The following is a 17,239-nucleotide window of genomic DNA, read 5'->3' on the forward strand; positions in this document are numbered from 1 at the left end:
CTCAAGTCTATAAAAACAGCCATATTACTTCCCTTGTTAACATACAAATGCACTTGATGGATTTTACAATGCAGAGTTAAAATATTTAATGCTGATGGGCACTTGGAACATTTCCAAAAGAAGTGGGGAGTAGGGAAAAACCCATCTGTTGTCCGCTTTTATTTTCGTGTTACCTCTAATCTTCAGTCTCCACCATGCATCTAACAAATTCTTATCTGCTGTTGCTGACAACTTTATCTTCCAAAAGGTAGAAGAGAAAACAAGGGGATTCGCTATCTTGGACCTAATTCTTACCAACAGGGAGGGAATTGTTGAGGAAGGAAGGGTGGCTGGGACCTTAGGAGGCAGTGATCATGCTATCCTTCAATTTTGGATAAAAAGGGGAGGAAGGCCTGAGAAAACTCAGACCTCAAGATAAAATTTCAGAAAGGCAGATTTTAATGAACTCAGAAAGAGAATAGGAAGGGATAGGAATCCAATGGCTGGATGTTCTTAAGATTGGGAAATATTGCAAAATGAGATTCTCAAAGCACAATCGTTAAAAATCCCTAAAAGAAGGAAGAATTTGAAGCATTTAAAGAGACAAGGATGGTTAAACACAGAACTTGCACACATATTAAAAATGAATAAAAATGTGTTTATCAAATGAAAAGAGGGGGAAATGTCAAAAGAAGAATATAATGTGGTCTGCAGAAACTGTAGTGCAAGTGTCAGAAAAACTAATAATGAATTGAGGTTTGCAACAGAGGCCAAAAGCAATGAAAAAGGATTTTGGGGGTATGTCAAAAGCCAAAGAATAGTCAAAGATGCTATTGGATGCTTACAAGATGAAAATGGTGAATTGGTTAAGAATTATGTGGAGAAGGCCGAACTTTTAAATTCCTATTTTGTATCTCTTTTCTCTCAGAAAGTAGATGTAACATCAACTGATCTTTCCTGTGCTAGTGGGAGAATAAAAGAATGCAGGCTATCTATAAGCAGAGAGAAAGTGAGGGAACACATAGCTAACTTAAATGAATTCAAGTCTCAAGGTCCAGATGAATTACATCCTAGGATACTAAAGGAAGCAGCAGAAATAATTGCTGAACCACTTGCTATAATATTTGAAACTTCCTGGAGAACAGGAGAAGTCCCAGAAGATTGGAAAAGGGTAAATGTTGTCTTTATCTTCAACAAAGGGTAGAAGGTGGATCCAGGAAACTACTGGCCTGTAAGCCTGACTTCTATACCAGGAAAGGTCTTTGAACAAATTATTAAACAGCATGTATTCAAGTGCTTGTGTAAAAATTGAGTAATTAACCAGAACCAGCATGGGTTTGTAACAAACAAGTCATGCCAGACAAATCTAATTTCCTTCTATGACAGATTTACCGACTGGGTTGATCAGGGAAATGCGGTGGATATAATATATCTTGACTTTAGTAAAGCATTTGACAAAGTATCTCATACCATACTTATTTGAATAAATGACCAAATATGGGATTGACAAGGCAACTGTTAGATGGATTCACAACTGGCTGAGTGATCATACTCAAAGAGTGGTCATAAATAGCTGCACATCAAAGTAGAAGAATATATCAAGTGGAGTCACTGATTCATTGTGAACGCCCCCCAACTCACTTACATGGTGTCAGACTCACACAGCAGGGCAGGCAGGGCATCACTGACTTGTTGGAGCAGGTAACTTTGCAGTCAGGAAAAGTGCTCCACGCTCTGTCCAAACAATGTACAAGGCAACACCTGATGGGATACCCAGGACATAGAAAGTAAACAAAGGTTTATTTGTCTCAACACAATTTAGTCAGAGGGAACCTGTGTGTTCTCAAATCTCTGACTCCTTATTACATCACATACAGAGCTTTATTTATCGAGTAGACAGGCTTATAAAAGCTAACACTTATTGGCTCATCTTATATTTTAACATCAGGTAGAGAAAGATGGAAATAAAGTTTACTTTCACTTACAAGTTTAGAGAAGGGAGGGGTAGAGAGTGTGAGTAAAGGAAGGTGGGTATTAGTGGGTGAATTCCAACTGTTGCTGCTGGTATCTGGTTACACAGTGTATCTTAACTACAACTAGTATCACACAGGAAAAGATTAGATACACAGCAAAGCAGACTGCATGTAGAGACAACTATGTTTCAAGGGGAATGAAGCTAATAAGACTCAAATTAGTATACAGTAGAATAAACAGAACATTAATAATATGCTTCAGCCTTTGGGCTGATAACAGAGAAACAATAGTTTATAAGTCCTTGTACCACACAAATAGACTTCAGAGGGGACCTTTCAGCATAGATAGGACCATGCACTGGCACCACAGATGAGTCATCAAGAGGTAGAGCCTTTAATCTCCCACAAGCAGAGACAGGCCATGAACTGCTTGCGGAGAGCATTGCTGACCCCCTAGTGCTGCGGTCAGCATCAGGTTAGGTCTATCACGTCAGCATGTTATAATGGGGGCCAGAAGGTGGCAGAAATTAAAAGATCCTCTACTGTCACTAGTGGATGCCACGGATGGAAACACTAATGGTGGGTAGCCACCCACAAGCAGGCCGGCTGGCCCACTGGCTGTTGAATACTCAACAGGATTGCCAATCCAGGCCTGCTCCCCTTGCCAAAATATCAGAAGTACATCATAAGATCGAGGTGTTTCTGAAATGCACTGCAGTGAATCACTTCGCCTTTGGATGATGATGTCACGATAGTCAAGTTCATCACCTGCTATAATGATAGTAACTTTGTTTATCTGAGGAGCATTGAAACAATGCTATTATTAACCCACTGGTCTTTTATCATTCATCGGCATACGTTCTAATGCGGCTTTGAACATGTTTGTGAGGTGGTTGTGTTGATTAAACATCCGCTGTAAGTTCAACACAATATGACATCTCACATCGGGGATGTAATTGCATCGTTGACCCACCTCCAGTTGCTTGTATCCCATAAAGTAAATTTGTGAAAACTTTGGGCTTTGATAAAGGAAGGATAGCAAAGATCCTGCCTTGTGGTGCATCTCAATTTAAACTTTGAAAGTTGTTGCAAAGCCCGTTCTTCAACTATAGATGTAGCACCAAATGATGTCATTTAGAAACATGAATTGTATCTTTTTATGTTCTGTAAGAAATGCTTTGATTCTGAAGAAGTCCCAGGCACATAAGATAGGTCATCTGGTGGTGATTCCAGAGGTGGAAGTTTACCTTTTTCACTCCTACATCACATTCCAGAAGGTTTTGTTTTACATTTCTTGGTGTGACAGTAGCTACATATTTGGTCTATTCATCTAGTAACACCTTCCAACAACAAATTGGAATGCCTTGAGACACTGACTCTGTCTTTCTCTTTTTGAATTCGGACCTGATGCTGTTCTGGGGTCTCTGCAGCCCTTGATGTAGTGGCTCTTTCCCACAACACTTGAAGTCAGGCCTCACATTGTTCTGTGGTTTCTGACACTCTTGATACACTGACTCTTCCTCTCTCTTAGAATTCTGGCCTCATGCTGATGACTCTGCAGCCATTGATGTAGTGGCTCTTTCCCGCAATACTTGAAGTCGGACCTCACACTGTTCCATGGTTTCTGACGCCCTTAATACACTGGGTCTTTCCCTCTATTTTTAAATTTGGGCCTCATACTGTTCCGAGGTCTTTGCAGCTCTTGATGTCCTGGCTCTTTCATGCTCATTCTGAAGTCATTGGTCACGTTGTTCAGTTGTTTCACTCGCTCACAGTAATTCTACTGACTCTGCTTTCAACTGGACTTGTCCCATGAGTTTTCAGTTTTTCTGAGGCTTTCTGGATCTGTGTAAAATACTGTATTTGCTGTATATTGCAACCAAGCATGATTCCCTAAGCTTCTCTAGTAAAATGAAAGCTGTGCTGTAATTGCTTGCTATGAGCAACAAATAACAGACAACCTCCCATGAGGAGTATGTGTAGCAAGTTTGTTTTAGACTATATTACTATTGTAATTCATGTACAAGCTTCCAACTAAACTGTATTCCTTGTTATTCTTTGCAGCTTATATGTCCCTGTATTCCAACAAGGGAGATTCAGGGACGCCCCAAGTTCCCGATGAGGAGTTGGCCTCATCGGGTTGACAGCTTGCTTTTAGTTAGCGTTTTATCGCATTAGTAGTTTGGGTCAAATTTCCGGTTCCCCCACTTTTAATTTTGTTGACCATAAGGGTCAATTCAATTTGGCGTATTTTCTGCCCATATTCAGTCCACACTTTTTGCTGACTGAATATGGACAGCACACAGGCCAATTGAATTAAATTGGTGTATTCAGACATGCATTTTTTAGGCAGACCAATGATTTCTGTAAAAAATGTAAGCATGTTCTATTTTGATTGTTATTTATGGACCAAAATTACCCATTAAAATTTATGGATCTGGGCCGCTAGTGACTGCCTTGGCAGGGAAGATCCCAGTATGGTTGCATTTAAGGTGAGGAGAAGGTGAATAGGCACTAAGGGGTCACTATTAAACCCCTTAGTGACCACCCCATTGCCTTTTTACATCCTGGCTTGCTGGGCTTTAATCCCAAAGGACGTAAAAACATGCTCCCTATGGGGATTAAAACCCTGCAGGCTCTGGATGTGACAGGTCCATGCTGCCAGTTCTTGGAGGTAGCCAACAACCTGGAGCTGTCATGGGGGGCCTCGAGAAGCCCCCTTCCTGGTAATGCGATCAGATAACAGTAAATAAAAAGCTAAAAAAGGTTAGATTTTCAGCTCCCCTCATGGATCCCATCCATGAGGGGGGCTGAAACTACTCACTACCATCCTCCGTGATGCCCCACGTTGATCTGGTCTGGAATGGACCTTCTGGCGTCTTCTGCATATGTGCGCCAAAGGAACAATGGAGACGCATGCACAGAAGACCAGATTGGCACAGGACATTTAAAATCACCTGGTCCCAGCTACTGAAGATAGCTGTGAGGCAGAAGATATCATGAGGGGCCGTGATGAGGGATATAAAAAACCTTTACGGAGTTATTCTATGTTAAAGTGACACATGTCAGATTTCCAAAATTTGGCTTGGTCATTAAGGCGCAAACAGGTTTGGTTACTAAGGGGTTAAAGAGTATGTAATGAATATTGTTTCCAAAGAGACCATAATCTGAGGAATGTCGAATGTGATTAATTTGCCCAACTCAGTAGTCCTTCAAAGCCACAAACTTGTTTAACTTTCTCACTCCATGACATCACCGATGGGTGGATTGGTTTGATTTAATAAAAAAAATCTTTGGATCTGTAAAAAAAACATGAAAAATATGCATTAGCATCTGTGTCTACTGGGGTTTTTTGCACACCCTATTTTCTGTGGGTTGTGACAAAACCTACATCACTTGGACCTTCTTGTATTTTTCTTGTGCAGGCAAAAACAGATGACACACGGGTGCAACATGGATGTAAAAAAGACATACATATGAAGCAAAAATGCATGCACCATGCACATAGACGCACAATGCTTTTGAATGCTGAACTGCCGCGTAATTTGCTGCAGGAATTCTGCAGCATTTCTGATATGTATAAACATACCCATAGAATGGTAGAGTTGGAAGGGACCTCCAGGGTCATCGAGTCCAACCCCCTGCTCAGTGCAGGATTCACTAAATCACCCCAGACAGATATTTGTCAGCCTTTCTTTGAACACTTCCATTGAAGGAGAACTTGCCACCTACCGTGGCAGCCTTCTTCCACTCATTGATTACCCTCACTATCTAATATCTAATTTGGGTCTCCTCCCTTTCAGTTTCATCCCATTGTGTCTAGTCTTTCCTTGTACAAATGAGAATAGGGCTGATCTCTCTGCACTGTGACAGCCCTTCAGATATTTGTAGACCGCTATTAAGTCTCCTCTCAGCCTTCTTTTTTGCAAGCTAAACATTCCCAGATCCTTTAACTGTTCCCCATAGGACATGGTTTGTAGACTGCTCACCATCTTGGTAACTCTTCCAGCCTGGTCCCCTTCTGCTTCATCACGGTGATAAATATTCCAGGTAAGTTCCTGGCAATTTATAATGTTTGCAGCTGGTATAAATTTTCATCTTGGGCCTCAGCAGTTGGTAATCCGTCCTGCGAGATGGATGTGTTTTGTAATGCGATGCTGTCCAATCAATAACTTATTATTATATTAAAATAAAGGGTAGAGTAGAGAACAAATATTTCTTTACCATGGCACAAAAAATTACAGGAGATTTCTGATTAACCCCGTAATAATCCGCATTCGTCTCTTGGCTTCCAAAGTGAATTATTAATGAACATTTCAATATGATAAATACCGGGAGAATATAATCTTTGATGAGTTTACCTGCAAATTACTTCTTTTATGAGACAGGGAATGTAATTCTTTAAAAATTACAGACTAGCAACAGTGTGACTGACTTTAAAATAGGGAGGCCTTATATTTGGTAATAACCATAAAGTCTTTTGTGTTGTATTTCATTGTAATTTTGTGAATATTAATCCAAAACACTGAGACATCAAGAAGGAAACTGGAATTAAAAAGTCAGGGTCATTATTTACTAATGGAAGGAAAATTGTAGGTATTTTCCATAATGACTACTCAGATTCCAGTTTTTAAACGATTGTCGTTCTGCACAAGCCACTCAAGAAGATTGGGTGGGAGATCCAAGATAACAATTAAGACAGAGCCGTGTGCAAGGAGCTTGTGCATCCTCCCTGTGGCTCCGTACTAGGAAGTCTTAGCCATTTTGTTTGCCATTATATGGTGCATCTTTATGACACCGTATTATGGAGGTATTCTCCACTAGAAGCAACGTTTTAAAGAAGAATAGTTCCATTATACGGCATCCAATACTGCATTCCTTAACCCAGCAGAAAAATGTTCTGTATTATTGGTGCTGCATTAGGGGATTACAGCCAGAATGGGAGTGATGGTGTCAGGGTTCGAACCTGGGAACTTCCTAGTGAGCTATTCAGCCTGCTGGACAGCTCCCCTACTTAACCTTGCCCTGTTTCTTGCTCCTGCAACCCAGCTCTTGATTTGCTCCACCTGCACTGAATAGACACTCTTTATAAACCTGTCCCTGTCCTTCCCTTTAGTGCATGGTTATTGTGCTCTGAGCCCTTAGTCAAGATCTGCTACCAACTGCTCCTCTCACTACTATTGCTGCTATGTGTACTGAACTCTACCTTTACATGACTGCTCTACACACCAGCTTCTCTGTACCGTGAACTGATACTCACCTGTGTACTGACCTCTGGCTTCCCTTACTACTCTACCCAACTGCTCCTCTGTATGGTACACTGATACCTACCCATGTAATGACCTCTGGCTTCCCTGATTACTTTGTCATACCTACTTCTTTGTACATCAACTGATACCTACCCAAGTACCGACTTCTGGCTTCCCCGACCACGCTACTGACCTGCACTTGTTACAACCAAGACTCCAACCCTGAAACGGATCATAATAGGTTGCAACAAGAGGCTCTGAATCTGAACCAGAGAATGCCAGATGGTTTGAGCTGATGGCGCTAGCCCCACGGTGGCTGTTGCTAAGTGAAACACTCCCCAAACAGCTGAACTACAGTAAAAGATGGTGGTGATGGTGAAGGACTGGTCTCAGCTCCCTGGTGTGATGACTTGGTGTACCGTGATACACCCCGCCTCCCCCCCATCATGGGAAGAGAGTCCATGCAGACAGGAAGGGTAACAGTTAACTCACTTTTACTTAGTCAACTATCCTTATTTAAAGTATACTGATATTTCAGATGATGATAGAGGCACAGGTCCTTGTATATACAAATCCAACATCAATTCCTGGGGGGATGGCTGTCAGTCCTTTGGCCTTTCTTCTTCATCTTGCTGATGTGGGTTTTTTTTTACCACAGCCCCAGAATCTTCAGCACCTATTTTCCCTCAGTAGCCAGATTCTGGAAATATCTGCAGGAGTCCATTAGGATCTGTCCCCTAACCAGCTGTCTTATTTATTTTATGCACTATATGCTCTCTTCTGAAAATTAAAAGAACTTATGTAACTTTTGCTCCTCCCATCTGCCCAATGCTGATTGGCTGATGAGTGAGAGGCTATGTTGCTAGACTATTTGATCCTTCTCTAAACTAAATTCTATTCTAGCCACCACCTTCAAGACAAGACATCAATAATATATATTACACACTTAAAGGCACAATTATACAATGTCTCAGAACCATCAATATCACTAGGTAGTGACAGTTCTGGTTCACTACATAAAGTCTTGCCATAATTTCTCAGTGGGATTCAAATCAGGACTTTAATTGAACCACTCCGAAACTTTTATTTGTTTCCGTTGAGCTATTCAGAGGTAGACTTCTTTATGTGCTTTGAATCATTGTCCTGCTGTATAACTCAACAGAGATTAAGCTGATCATGAGCTAACGGGCAGACATTCTCCTTCAGGATTTTCTGATAGACAGCAGTAGTCATGGTTTCATCGATTGTGACAAGTTGTCTGCAGAAGAAAAGTAGCCCAAGACCATCATATTACTAACATATTGTTTGACTGTTGGTATGATGTTCTTATTATGGTATGCAGTATTATAGCTTTAGGCCAGATATAACAGGAACCGTGTCTTCCAAAAAGATTTATCTTTCACTTATCTGTCCACAGAATATATTATCCAAAAGTTTTTGGGGTTCTTTAGACCGTTTTTGGCAAATGCAAGATGGGCCTTTGTGTTCTTTTTTGGTCATCAGTAGTTTGCACCTTACAACTTTCCCATGGATGCCATTTTGCACAGTGTTTTCTTGTTGTGAAATCACGTACATTGAGCTTCACTGAGGCAAGTGAGACTTGCTGTTCTTTAGATATTTGCATAGGTTCTTTTGTGACCTCTTGGCATTGATGTGCTTTTGGTGAAATTTTGATAGGGCGGACAATCCTGTGAAGATTTGCCATTGCTCCAAGTTATCTCAATTCCTGGATAATGGCTCTCGCTACAGTTTTTCGGAGTCCCAGAGGCTTCCTAACCCTTTCCAGACAGAAACATTGAAGGGCAACAAATATAAAAAAATGGAAGAAATTGGAAAGGGGGTAAATACTTTTTGTACAGAACTGTATGTTCACTTAAATACTTTATACTGGTAGTGTGTGATCAACTTGCTAATATGGTACAATTTCTTTTTCTTATCGCCACATGTGGAATGGGTTCCACGGCTGCCCCAGTCTGACAATTTATTGATGCTTGGAAAGATAGTGAAAAGTAAAAAAATGTACTTGAAATGAAAGAAAAGGGAATAAATCTGTGGAATAGCAAGTGACACTTTGACTGACTATAAAAAGGTTGAACTTTAAGTGGATACTAAGATGTTCATTTAGTCTTAGGCCTTCCTCACACTGGCATTTTCTTTCACCGCTAAACGCTGTCAGAGATTCCCATTGTTTTTTTATACAGCCTCAGACAGAAGGTGTTTAGCGCTCCTCATCAATGATGAGGAGTGCTAAAAGCGGGTGTTTGCCACAGCATCGCTGCGGCCGAAAACAAAAGTGAAATGCGGCAAAGCGTCGTGATTTAAATCACAGTGCTTTGCAGCGTTCATGTGTGAGGGAGGCCAAAAAGGTTTTCTGAGACTTTACAAAAAAGCTAAGGGCAGAAGATGACACAAAATTACAAACTAGGCACTAGGGATGAGCGAGCATACTCGCTAAGGGCAATTACTTGATCTTGCATTGTCCTTAGCGAGTACCTGCCCGCTTGGAAGAAAAGGTTCGACTGCCGGCGCGGGTGAGCGGTGAGTTGTGGCAGTGAGCAGGGGGGAGTGGGGGGACAGAGGGAGCGAGAGATCTCCCCTCCGTTCCTCCCCACCCCCCGCCGGCACCCGAATCTTTTCTTCCGAGCGTGCAGGTACTCGCTAAGGGCAATGCTCGATCGAGTAATTGCCCTTAACGAGTATGCTCGCTCATCTCTACTAGGCACTTCTCATTGGTTACAATAGATGTTCCTCCAGTCCCATGTGTGAATATATGGAAAATGACCACTGAGGCCAGTGATTGCATATTCCCTGCTTAGTTTCTTTTATGTAAGTCTCAGAAAACCCCTTTTACCAAAGGCACTGGAGAAAGGATTTTTGCATTTGCTGTGATAACCTCCAACATTATTGAAAGCTATTCCACTTGGTAAGGTGGCCCATGACCTCTACATCCAGACCGTAAATGAATGCAGAGTTGATCAGGATGATGGAAACAGCCAAGCTCTCTGTGCTACGCTGTGAAATGATACATTGACATTGCAAAGGGAATGCAGAAGATTAGTGGTGGCAAACTAACAAACTTTAGTGAGAAAAGGAAGGTCTCCGTACTTACAGTATGCAGGTTACTAATTTAGAAATGTCTGCTTGCTCCACTATAGGTATTGCTTTTGCTGTCAGATCTGGACACTTTTAAGAAAACATAGCAATGTGTCAATAAAATGCTACATTGTCAGTAGTATTTTGTCATAAAATTGTCAAAAAGAGTTTTGATGGGTTGACAACACAGTTCTGAATGAGCCGGGAAACCTTCAAGCACATTTGTAAAAGTAACCACTGCAATTTTACTGCATATATTTATTTATTTTACTTGGGGAAGTGACATTTAAGAATGAACACGGTAAATGGTGATTTGAGCTGGAAAAGTAGAAAAATATATTACTCAAACTTATAAGGGAAAAAAAGGCAAAAACATAAGGACATTTAAAGTCATTAAACAGAGGAAGAAGAAAACATTTCAAAGTTTCTATAATTCTTGGAGAATTACCAGAATCACCATAAAGGACAAGATGCTAATTTTCAAGGAAAGAGTAACAGTTTATTTTTCTCAAAACTTGGCATTTGCATTGTTTTTCTTCTTTGGTTCTTCCGTTAGAAAAATTGAGTTTCTGAAAATCTCTATTTAAAGGTATATTATTGCAAGACATGCCATTGTGCTTAAAGGGATTTTCTGAACAGAAAGCAGAAATTCTGAAAATGCTGGAATCTAGGAGGTTCAGCTACAGTAAATAGTGGCAATCTGTACCTTTTATCTGCCGCTCTGGACCCTCTTCCTTGATCCATGCAGCCATTGATCTGCCGCTGTGTTTGCATGCATCAATTCTGCAGTGAACACAACACTGTTATCTACAACTTCCAGCATGCATAGAGCTTGCTTATGGGCCAGCGCTGTAGCTCCAACCCCAGCTCATGGGTCCTACAAGTTACCAGCACCAACCTCCCTCTCACTGAGAGTGCCAGAGAAAGCTGATGAAACCGACGGACACGCCATACCGGCACTCTGAACTGCACAGGAGTAATACAGCGCAGTGCTTCCACCCCTGTCCACTCATGTCCTTTCATTCTGCACTGCTCACAGGATGTGGGACATCCATAGGACAAGACGTCAGAGGAGGTGGAGGTATTTTTCAGGCAAAGGATCACGTGACATAGAAAATGAAGAAAGTAGCTAGACCAGGTATGGTGAACCTGGTGAATGACTTTTAAAATGTTAATCTGTGTCCGGAATACCCCTTTAATGGAGTCCCTTTATCAAGACTAGTGTTAAGGGAGCTGGATTTGTCGAACGGTTTTCAGGTTGACTTTGCTAAAAGTTTGATTCGCAAGTGGTGGTCCTGTGGCTCAGCTGTTAGCACTGTGACCTTGCAGGTTAAAACCTGACGACATGGCCATAAAGTTTACCGTATATACCAGCGTATAAGACGACTTTTGAACCCCGAAAAATCTGCTCTGAAGTCGGGGGTCGTCTTATGCGCCGGTAATACAAAAAAAAAAAGTGTAAAAAAAAAAAATCATTACTCACTAGAGATGAGCGAACGTACTCGTCCGAGCTTGATATTCGTGCGAATATTAGGGTGTTCGGGATGCTCGTTATTCTTAACGAGCACCACGCGGTGTTCGGGTTACTTTCACTTTCCTCTGTGAGACGTTAGCGCGCTTTTCTGGCCAATTGAAAGACAGGGAAGGCATTACAACTTCCCCCTGCAACGTTTAAGCCCTATACCACCCCCCTGCTGTGAGTGGCTGGGGAGATAAGGTGTCACCCGAGTATTGAAATCGGCCCCTCCCGCGGCTCGCTACGGATGTATTCTGACATTAGTTCAGGGAAAGCGGTATCGTGTTGGAGCTGCTATAGGGAGAGTGTTAGGTGTATTGTAGGCTTCAAGAACCCCAACGGTCCTTCTAAAGGCCATAAATCGTCTCTATATGCGCTCAGTGGGGTCGGCGGCAGTAGCGCCGACCCCATTGAGAACATATAGAAGACAAATCCTTCTTTTCTGCCACAGCTGTAACAGCTGTAGCAGAGAAGAACGATGTTTGCCCATTGAATTCAATGGAACCAGCAATACAGCAGGTTCCACTGAATGCAATGGGCTGCCGGCGATCGCAGGATGAATGGTCGGGAAGGGGTTAAATATATAACCCCTTCCCTGCAATTCATCCAGAAATGTGATACACTAAAAATATATACCGGCGTATAAGGCGACGGGGCGTATAAGACGACCCCCCAACTGTCACCTTATACGCCGGGAATACAGTGGAGCAAAGAATAAAAATCATTACTCACTTCTTCAGACGATCTGCGCCGCTCCTGTAGACTGTCACTCCTTCCTGGTGTTCTGCGGTGCTCCTGCAGGCTGTCGCTCCCTCCTGGTTCCCGGCAGACCATTGCTTTCTCTACGAAAGGCTTTAAATCCCCGCCTCCAGAAACACACGTGCCTTCAGCCAATCGCAGCCAATGACAGTGATGTAATTGAATTGCTGTGATTGGCTGTGTTTCTGGAGGCGGGGATTTCAAGCCTTTCATAGAGAAAGCTTTAGTCCGTGGACCAGGAAGGAGTGACAGTCTGCAGGAGCGGCGCAGATCGTCTGAAGAAGTAAGTAATGCTTTTTATTCTTTGCTCCACTGTATTGCTGGCGTATAAGGTGACAGTTGGGGGGTTGTCTTATACGCCCCGTCGCCTTATACGCCGGTATATATTTTTAGTGTATCAGATTTCTGGATGAATTGCAGGGAAAGGGTTATATATTTAACCCCTTCCCGACCATTCATCCTGCGATCGCCGGCAGCCCATTGCATTCAGTGGAACCTGCTGTATTGCTGGTTCCATTGAATTCAATGGGCTAACATCGTTCTTCTCTGCTACAGCTGTTACAGCTGTGCCAGAGGAGAACGATCTTTACGCTGACAGTGCGGGGGGGGGGCCCACTCTTGCCGCTATTGTGGCTTAATAGTGGGACCTGTGAACTTGAGATGCAGCCCAACATGTAGCCCCTCGCCTGCCCTATCCGCTTCTGTGTCATTCCCATCACTTTCTTGAATTGCCCAGATTTTCACACATGAAAACCTTAGCGAGCATCGGCGAAATACAAAAATGCTCCGGTCGCCCATTGACTTCAATGGGGTTCGTTACTCGAAACGAACCCTCGAGCATTGCGAAAATTTCGTGCCGAGTAACGAGCACCCGAGCATTTTGGTGTTCGCTCATCTCTATTACTCACCTCCCCCGGCGTTCTGTCGCGCTCCGGCAGGATGTCGCTCGCTACTCGTCCCCGGCGCAGCATTGCTTTCTGAATGCGGGGCTTGAAATCCCCGCCTCCAGAAAGCTAATACACACGCCGTCAGCCAGTTACAGCCATTCAATGACATCATTGAATGGCTGTGATTGGCTAAAACACACGTGGCTTCAGCCAATCACACTATTCAATGACATCATTGAATGGCTGTGATTGGCTGAAGGCGCACGTGTGTTAGCAATCACACCCATTCAATGATGTCATTGAATAGTGTGATTGGCTGAAGCCACGTGTGTTTTAGCCAATCACAGCCATTCAATGATGTCATTGAATGGATGTAACTGGCTGACGGCGTGTGTATTAGCTTTCTGGAGGCGGGGATTTCAAGCCCCGCATTCAGAAAGCAATGCTGCACCGGGGACGAGTAGCGAGCGAGCGACATCCTGCCGGAGCGCGACAAAACACCGGGGGAGGTGAGTAATGATTTTTTTTTTTCTCCACTGTAATACCGGCGTATAAGGTGAAAGTTGGGGGGTCGTCTTATACGCCCCGTCACCTTATACGCCGGTATATACGGTATATGTTCTCCCTGTGTTTCATAACAATCACCTTTATTCATACAAAACACATACATACAGTGTTTCCCCAAAAATAACACCCATCCCAAAAATAAGCCCTAGCCTGATTTTTTTGGATTTTTGGGGAGGCTTCAAATATAAGCCGTACCACGAAAATAAGCCCTAGATACACTACATAAAAAGGAATACATTACCTAGCAGACACCGTCTAGGTCTCTCCTGCTGCTCTCTGGATCTCCAGAGTCCTGCAGTCCTCAGGCCGCTCGTGAAACATCACTTCATGGTTACATGATTCATAAATCAGTTCTAGAAGTTGATGTGTAAGGATCTGAGTAACTCTGATGAGGGACAAACTGTGATGACTAGATGACTGAGTCAGAGCATCACCAAGGAAGCAAGTCTTGTGTTCTTGGTATGCTATGGTTAGTATCCATCAAAAGTGGACAGAAGAAAAACAACTTGCAAGGTTATGGTCTTCCAAGGTTCATCGATGTGTATGAGAGCAAAGGCTAGTCTGTCTGGTCAATCCCACAAAAGAGGCATAAATTGCTTATAAAGTATGTCGGTTGTGATTTTAAAAAGTACCAGAATACACATTGCATTGCAAGGTGCTACATTGAGGTCTCTCTCACACATGCATATGCTACCGCGTATTATGTGTGCGGGTTTTGCTCGCGTAACATACAGTACCAATGTCAACATTGACCTGCAATTGTGCCTCCCACACACAGCATGTGAAGTGCATGCATAAAAAAAATCACGTTGCACACTATTTTGGCGCGTATTACGCTTACATACACACCAAGATAGTGTATGAGGATTAACGCAGCAAGTATGCATGTCACTGATGCATGCTCCCGTGCTGCAATACACTTGTATGAGAGAGCCCTTAGGGTTTCATGGTCACAGACTAATCAGAATTCCCATTCTGATCCCTGTCTATCACCAAAATTACCTACAATGGGCACATAAGCATCAGAACTGGACCATGGAAAATAGAAGAAAGTGGCCTGGTCTGATGAATCACATTTCCTTTTACATCATGTGGCACTCTATTTATATAGCGAAGGAAGGAGGATGAAGAAGAAGGAGGAAAAAGACGTCAATGATCAGGCACTATATGTCACATCCAGTAGTTTAAAAAAGACACCGGTCCGGCAAGTTTGACCTTTTTGATGATCCTATATGATCTTCAGGCTGAAGGAGACCTCTTGACTATATAAAAGTAATCATATCCTTGTAGCCAGGGGGTTGAAACATAAAGTAGAAGAACATGATTATTGCCATAAGTAGATTTTAATATTAGCTGTAGTGCCAGAGAAATGACTGATAATCTCATTGAGAAGAGCAGCCGCTCCTGTTTGCCATCTCCTGTCCTGGGCTGCCTCCGTGACGTGAGCCGGGCCTGTGTTCTTTAGAAATACTGCTCTTGCTCTCTATTAATTTAAGTATATGGAGGTGACAGGACAGCCCGGTATAATTAGTTCACGTTATTAATGATTTAATATTGTCCTTTTTGTGCAGCTCGCTGGCTTTATGAAACTGAACAGTTCATCTCTGCCAGAAATGTTTTATGTCCTGAGTAAATGAGATCACTTTGTTATAACGTCTCTGAGACTGAATGAACAATCACAGTCAAAGGCCGGGAACGGTGTAGAAGGTGGTCAGCTAAATCTCTCCTATTCTATTAACTATATCCACTCCAGGTATATTAGTCATTAAATTCCTTGTGACTAAATAGCACCGACATGCTCCGCAGTGTTGTACAGAAATACTGTACACTATCCACACTGCTCGTCTCCAATGGAGCTTGCAGTCTAACCTTCTTATTTTAGACCAAGGTACAGTACTTTTTAGGGCCAATTCACAGAAAGCCAATTAACTTAGCATTATATTTTTGGAGTCTACAAAGAAATCAGAAATCACGGACAAGAAGGACATACAAACTCCATGCAGATGTTGCTCATGGTCAGGAGACCGGTTCTTCAAGGTTACAGGGCACTGTACCGCCTATGCAGCCCATTTAGTAGTATATTAAAAATATGTACATTAAACAGTCTACATATTTTTAAGTACCTCGTTATTGATTAGTGTAAGTTAAAGGGCCACTCTGGTGTTTTTTGTTCTTTCTAGAGTCCTTCTCCAGGTCATGTGATCTTATTGTGATTGCCTGAGATTGACTTGTCTTTATGTATCGCCCAGGAATCATTATTTCAGTCATCAGGACCCCCTGTATGATGAAATTACATGGACTGTACCGCACAGGCTCTTCACAGGGGGAAGCAAACTCCAATCACAGTTACTGTTGATGATTAGAGGCTCCTGCCACATATTTAGGAGATGATCGTTCAGCCTCCCTGACTGTATAACTATAGTCTGTAGCTTATTTAAGTGAATATAGAAGGTAATGATAATCACACTTTTGTTAGTAAAATTAACATGACCCCATTTTCTATGCGGTAGCCTTCTTGTATGATTCTTCATACACTGTCATTTTCCCTTTAAAATAAGAAACTACAGATATTAAATAGTTGTTTAAAAAAGCCGTGATTGAATGGCTGAGGCGGGAGCTACCAGAAGATAATGAAAAGGCCTCCAGACTGGCCCCCGTATTGAAATGACATGTTGTTCACATATGTTCCAAAATATTCTCTCTAAACAATTTATTGTTTACCATTACTGTACTTTTGTGTTCTGAGAAGCTAATCCTGTGCCTGCGCTGTGTTTGGCCATTTAGATGCTAAATTCCTTATCTCTCATATTCATATTGTGTTTATGTTTTATCAACCAATGGTAATAGATGAATTATAATAAATTTGAATTATTGTAATTGAAGCATGTGCCTCTATAAAAACTGCTGCCTGTCAATCAATAAACAGATAAACTTTAATCACGTCCATTTGTGTTGAAAGCTATTTCCCAGGCTCAGCTATCCTCTAAATGAATTTGGACACCAGAAGCATATCATATAGCAAATAGATTTATTTGCTCTAACACTGTCCTTCCAGTAGGCAAAGGTGGTACTATTGGTAGCTCTAGCTGGTCATGTGATAACCATTTAGAGCTGCCGACTTTTATCAATATGTTGGTTATGAAGTTGGCCTGCAGCATCAATTAGTCATCTTTTTGCACTTTTTTATTCAATATGTATGAAATTTCAAGAATGATA

The sequence above is a fragment of the Eleutherodactylus coqui genome, chromosome 2 (genome assembly GCF_035609145.1).
Source record: "Eleutherodactylus coqui strain aEleCoq1 chromosome 2, aEleCoq1.hap1, whole genome shotgun sequence".
Lineage (NCBI taxonomy): Eukaryota > Metazoa > Chordata > Amphibia > Anura > Eleutherodactylidae > Eleutherodactylus > Eleutherodactylus coqui.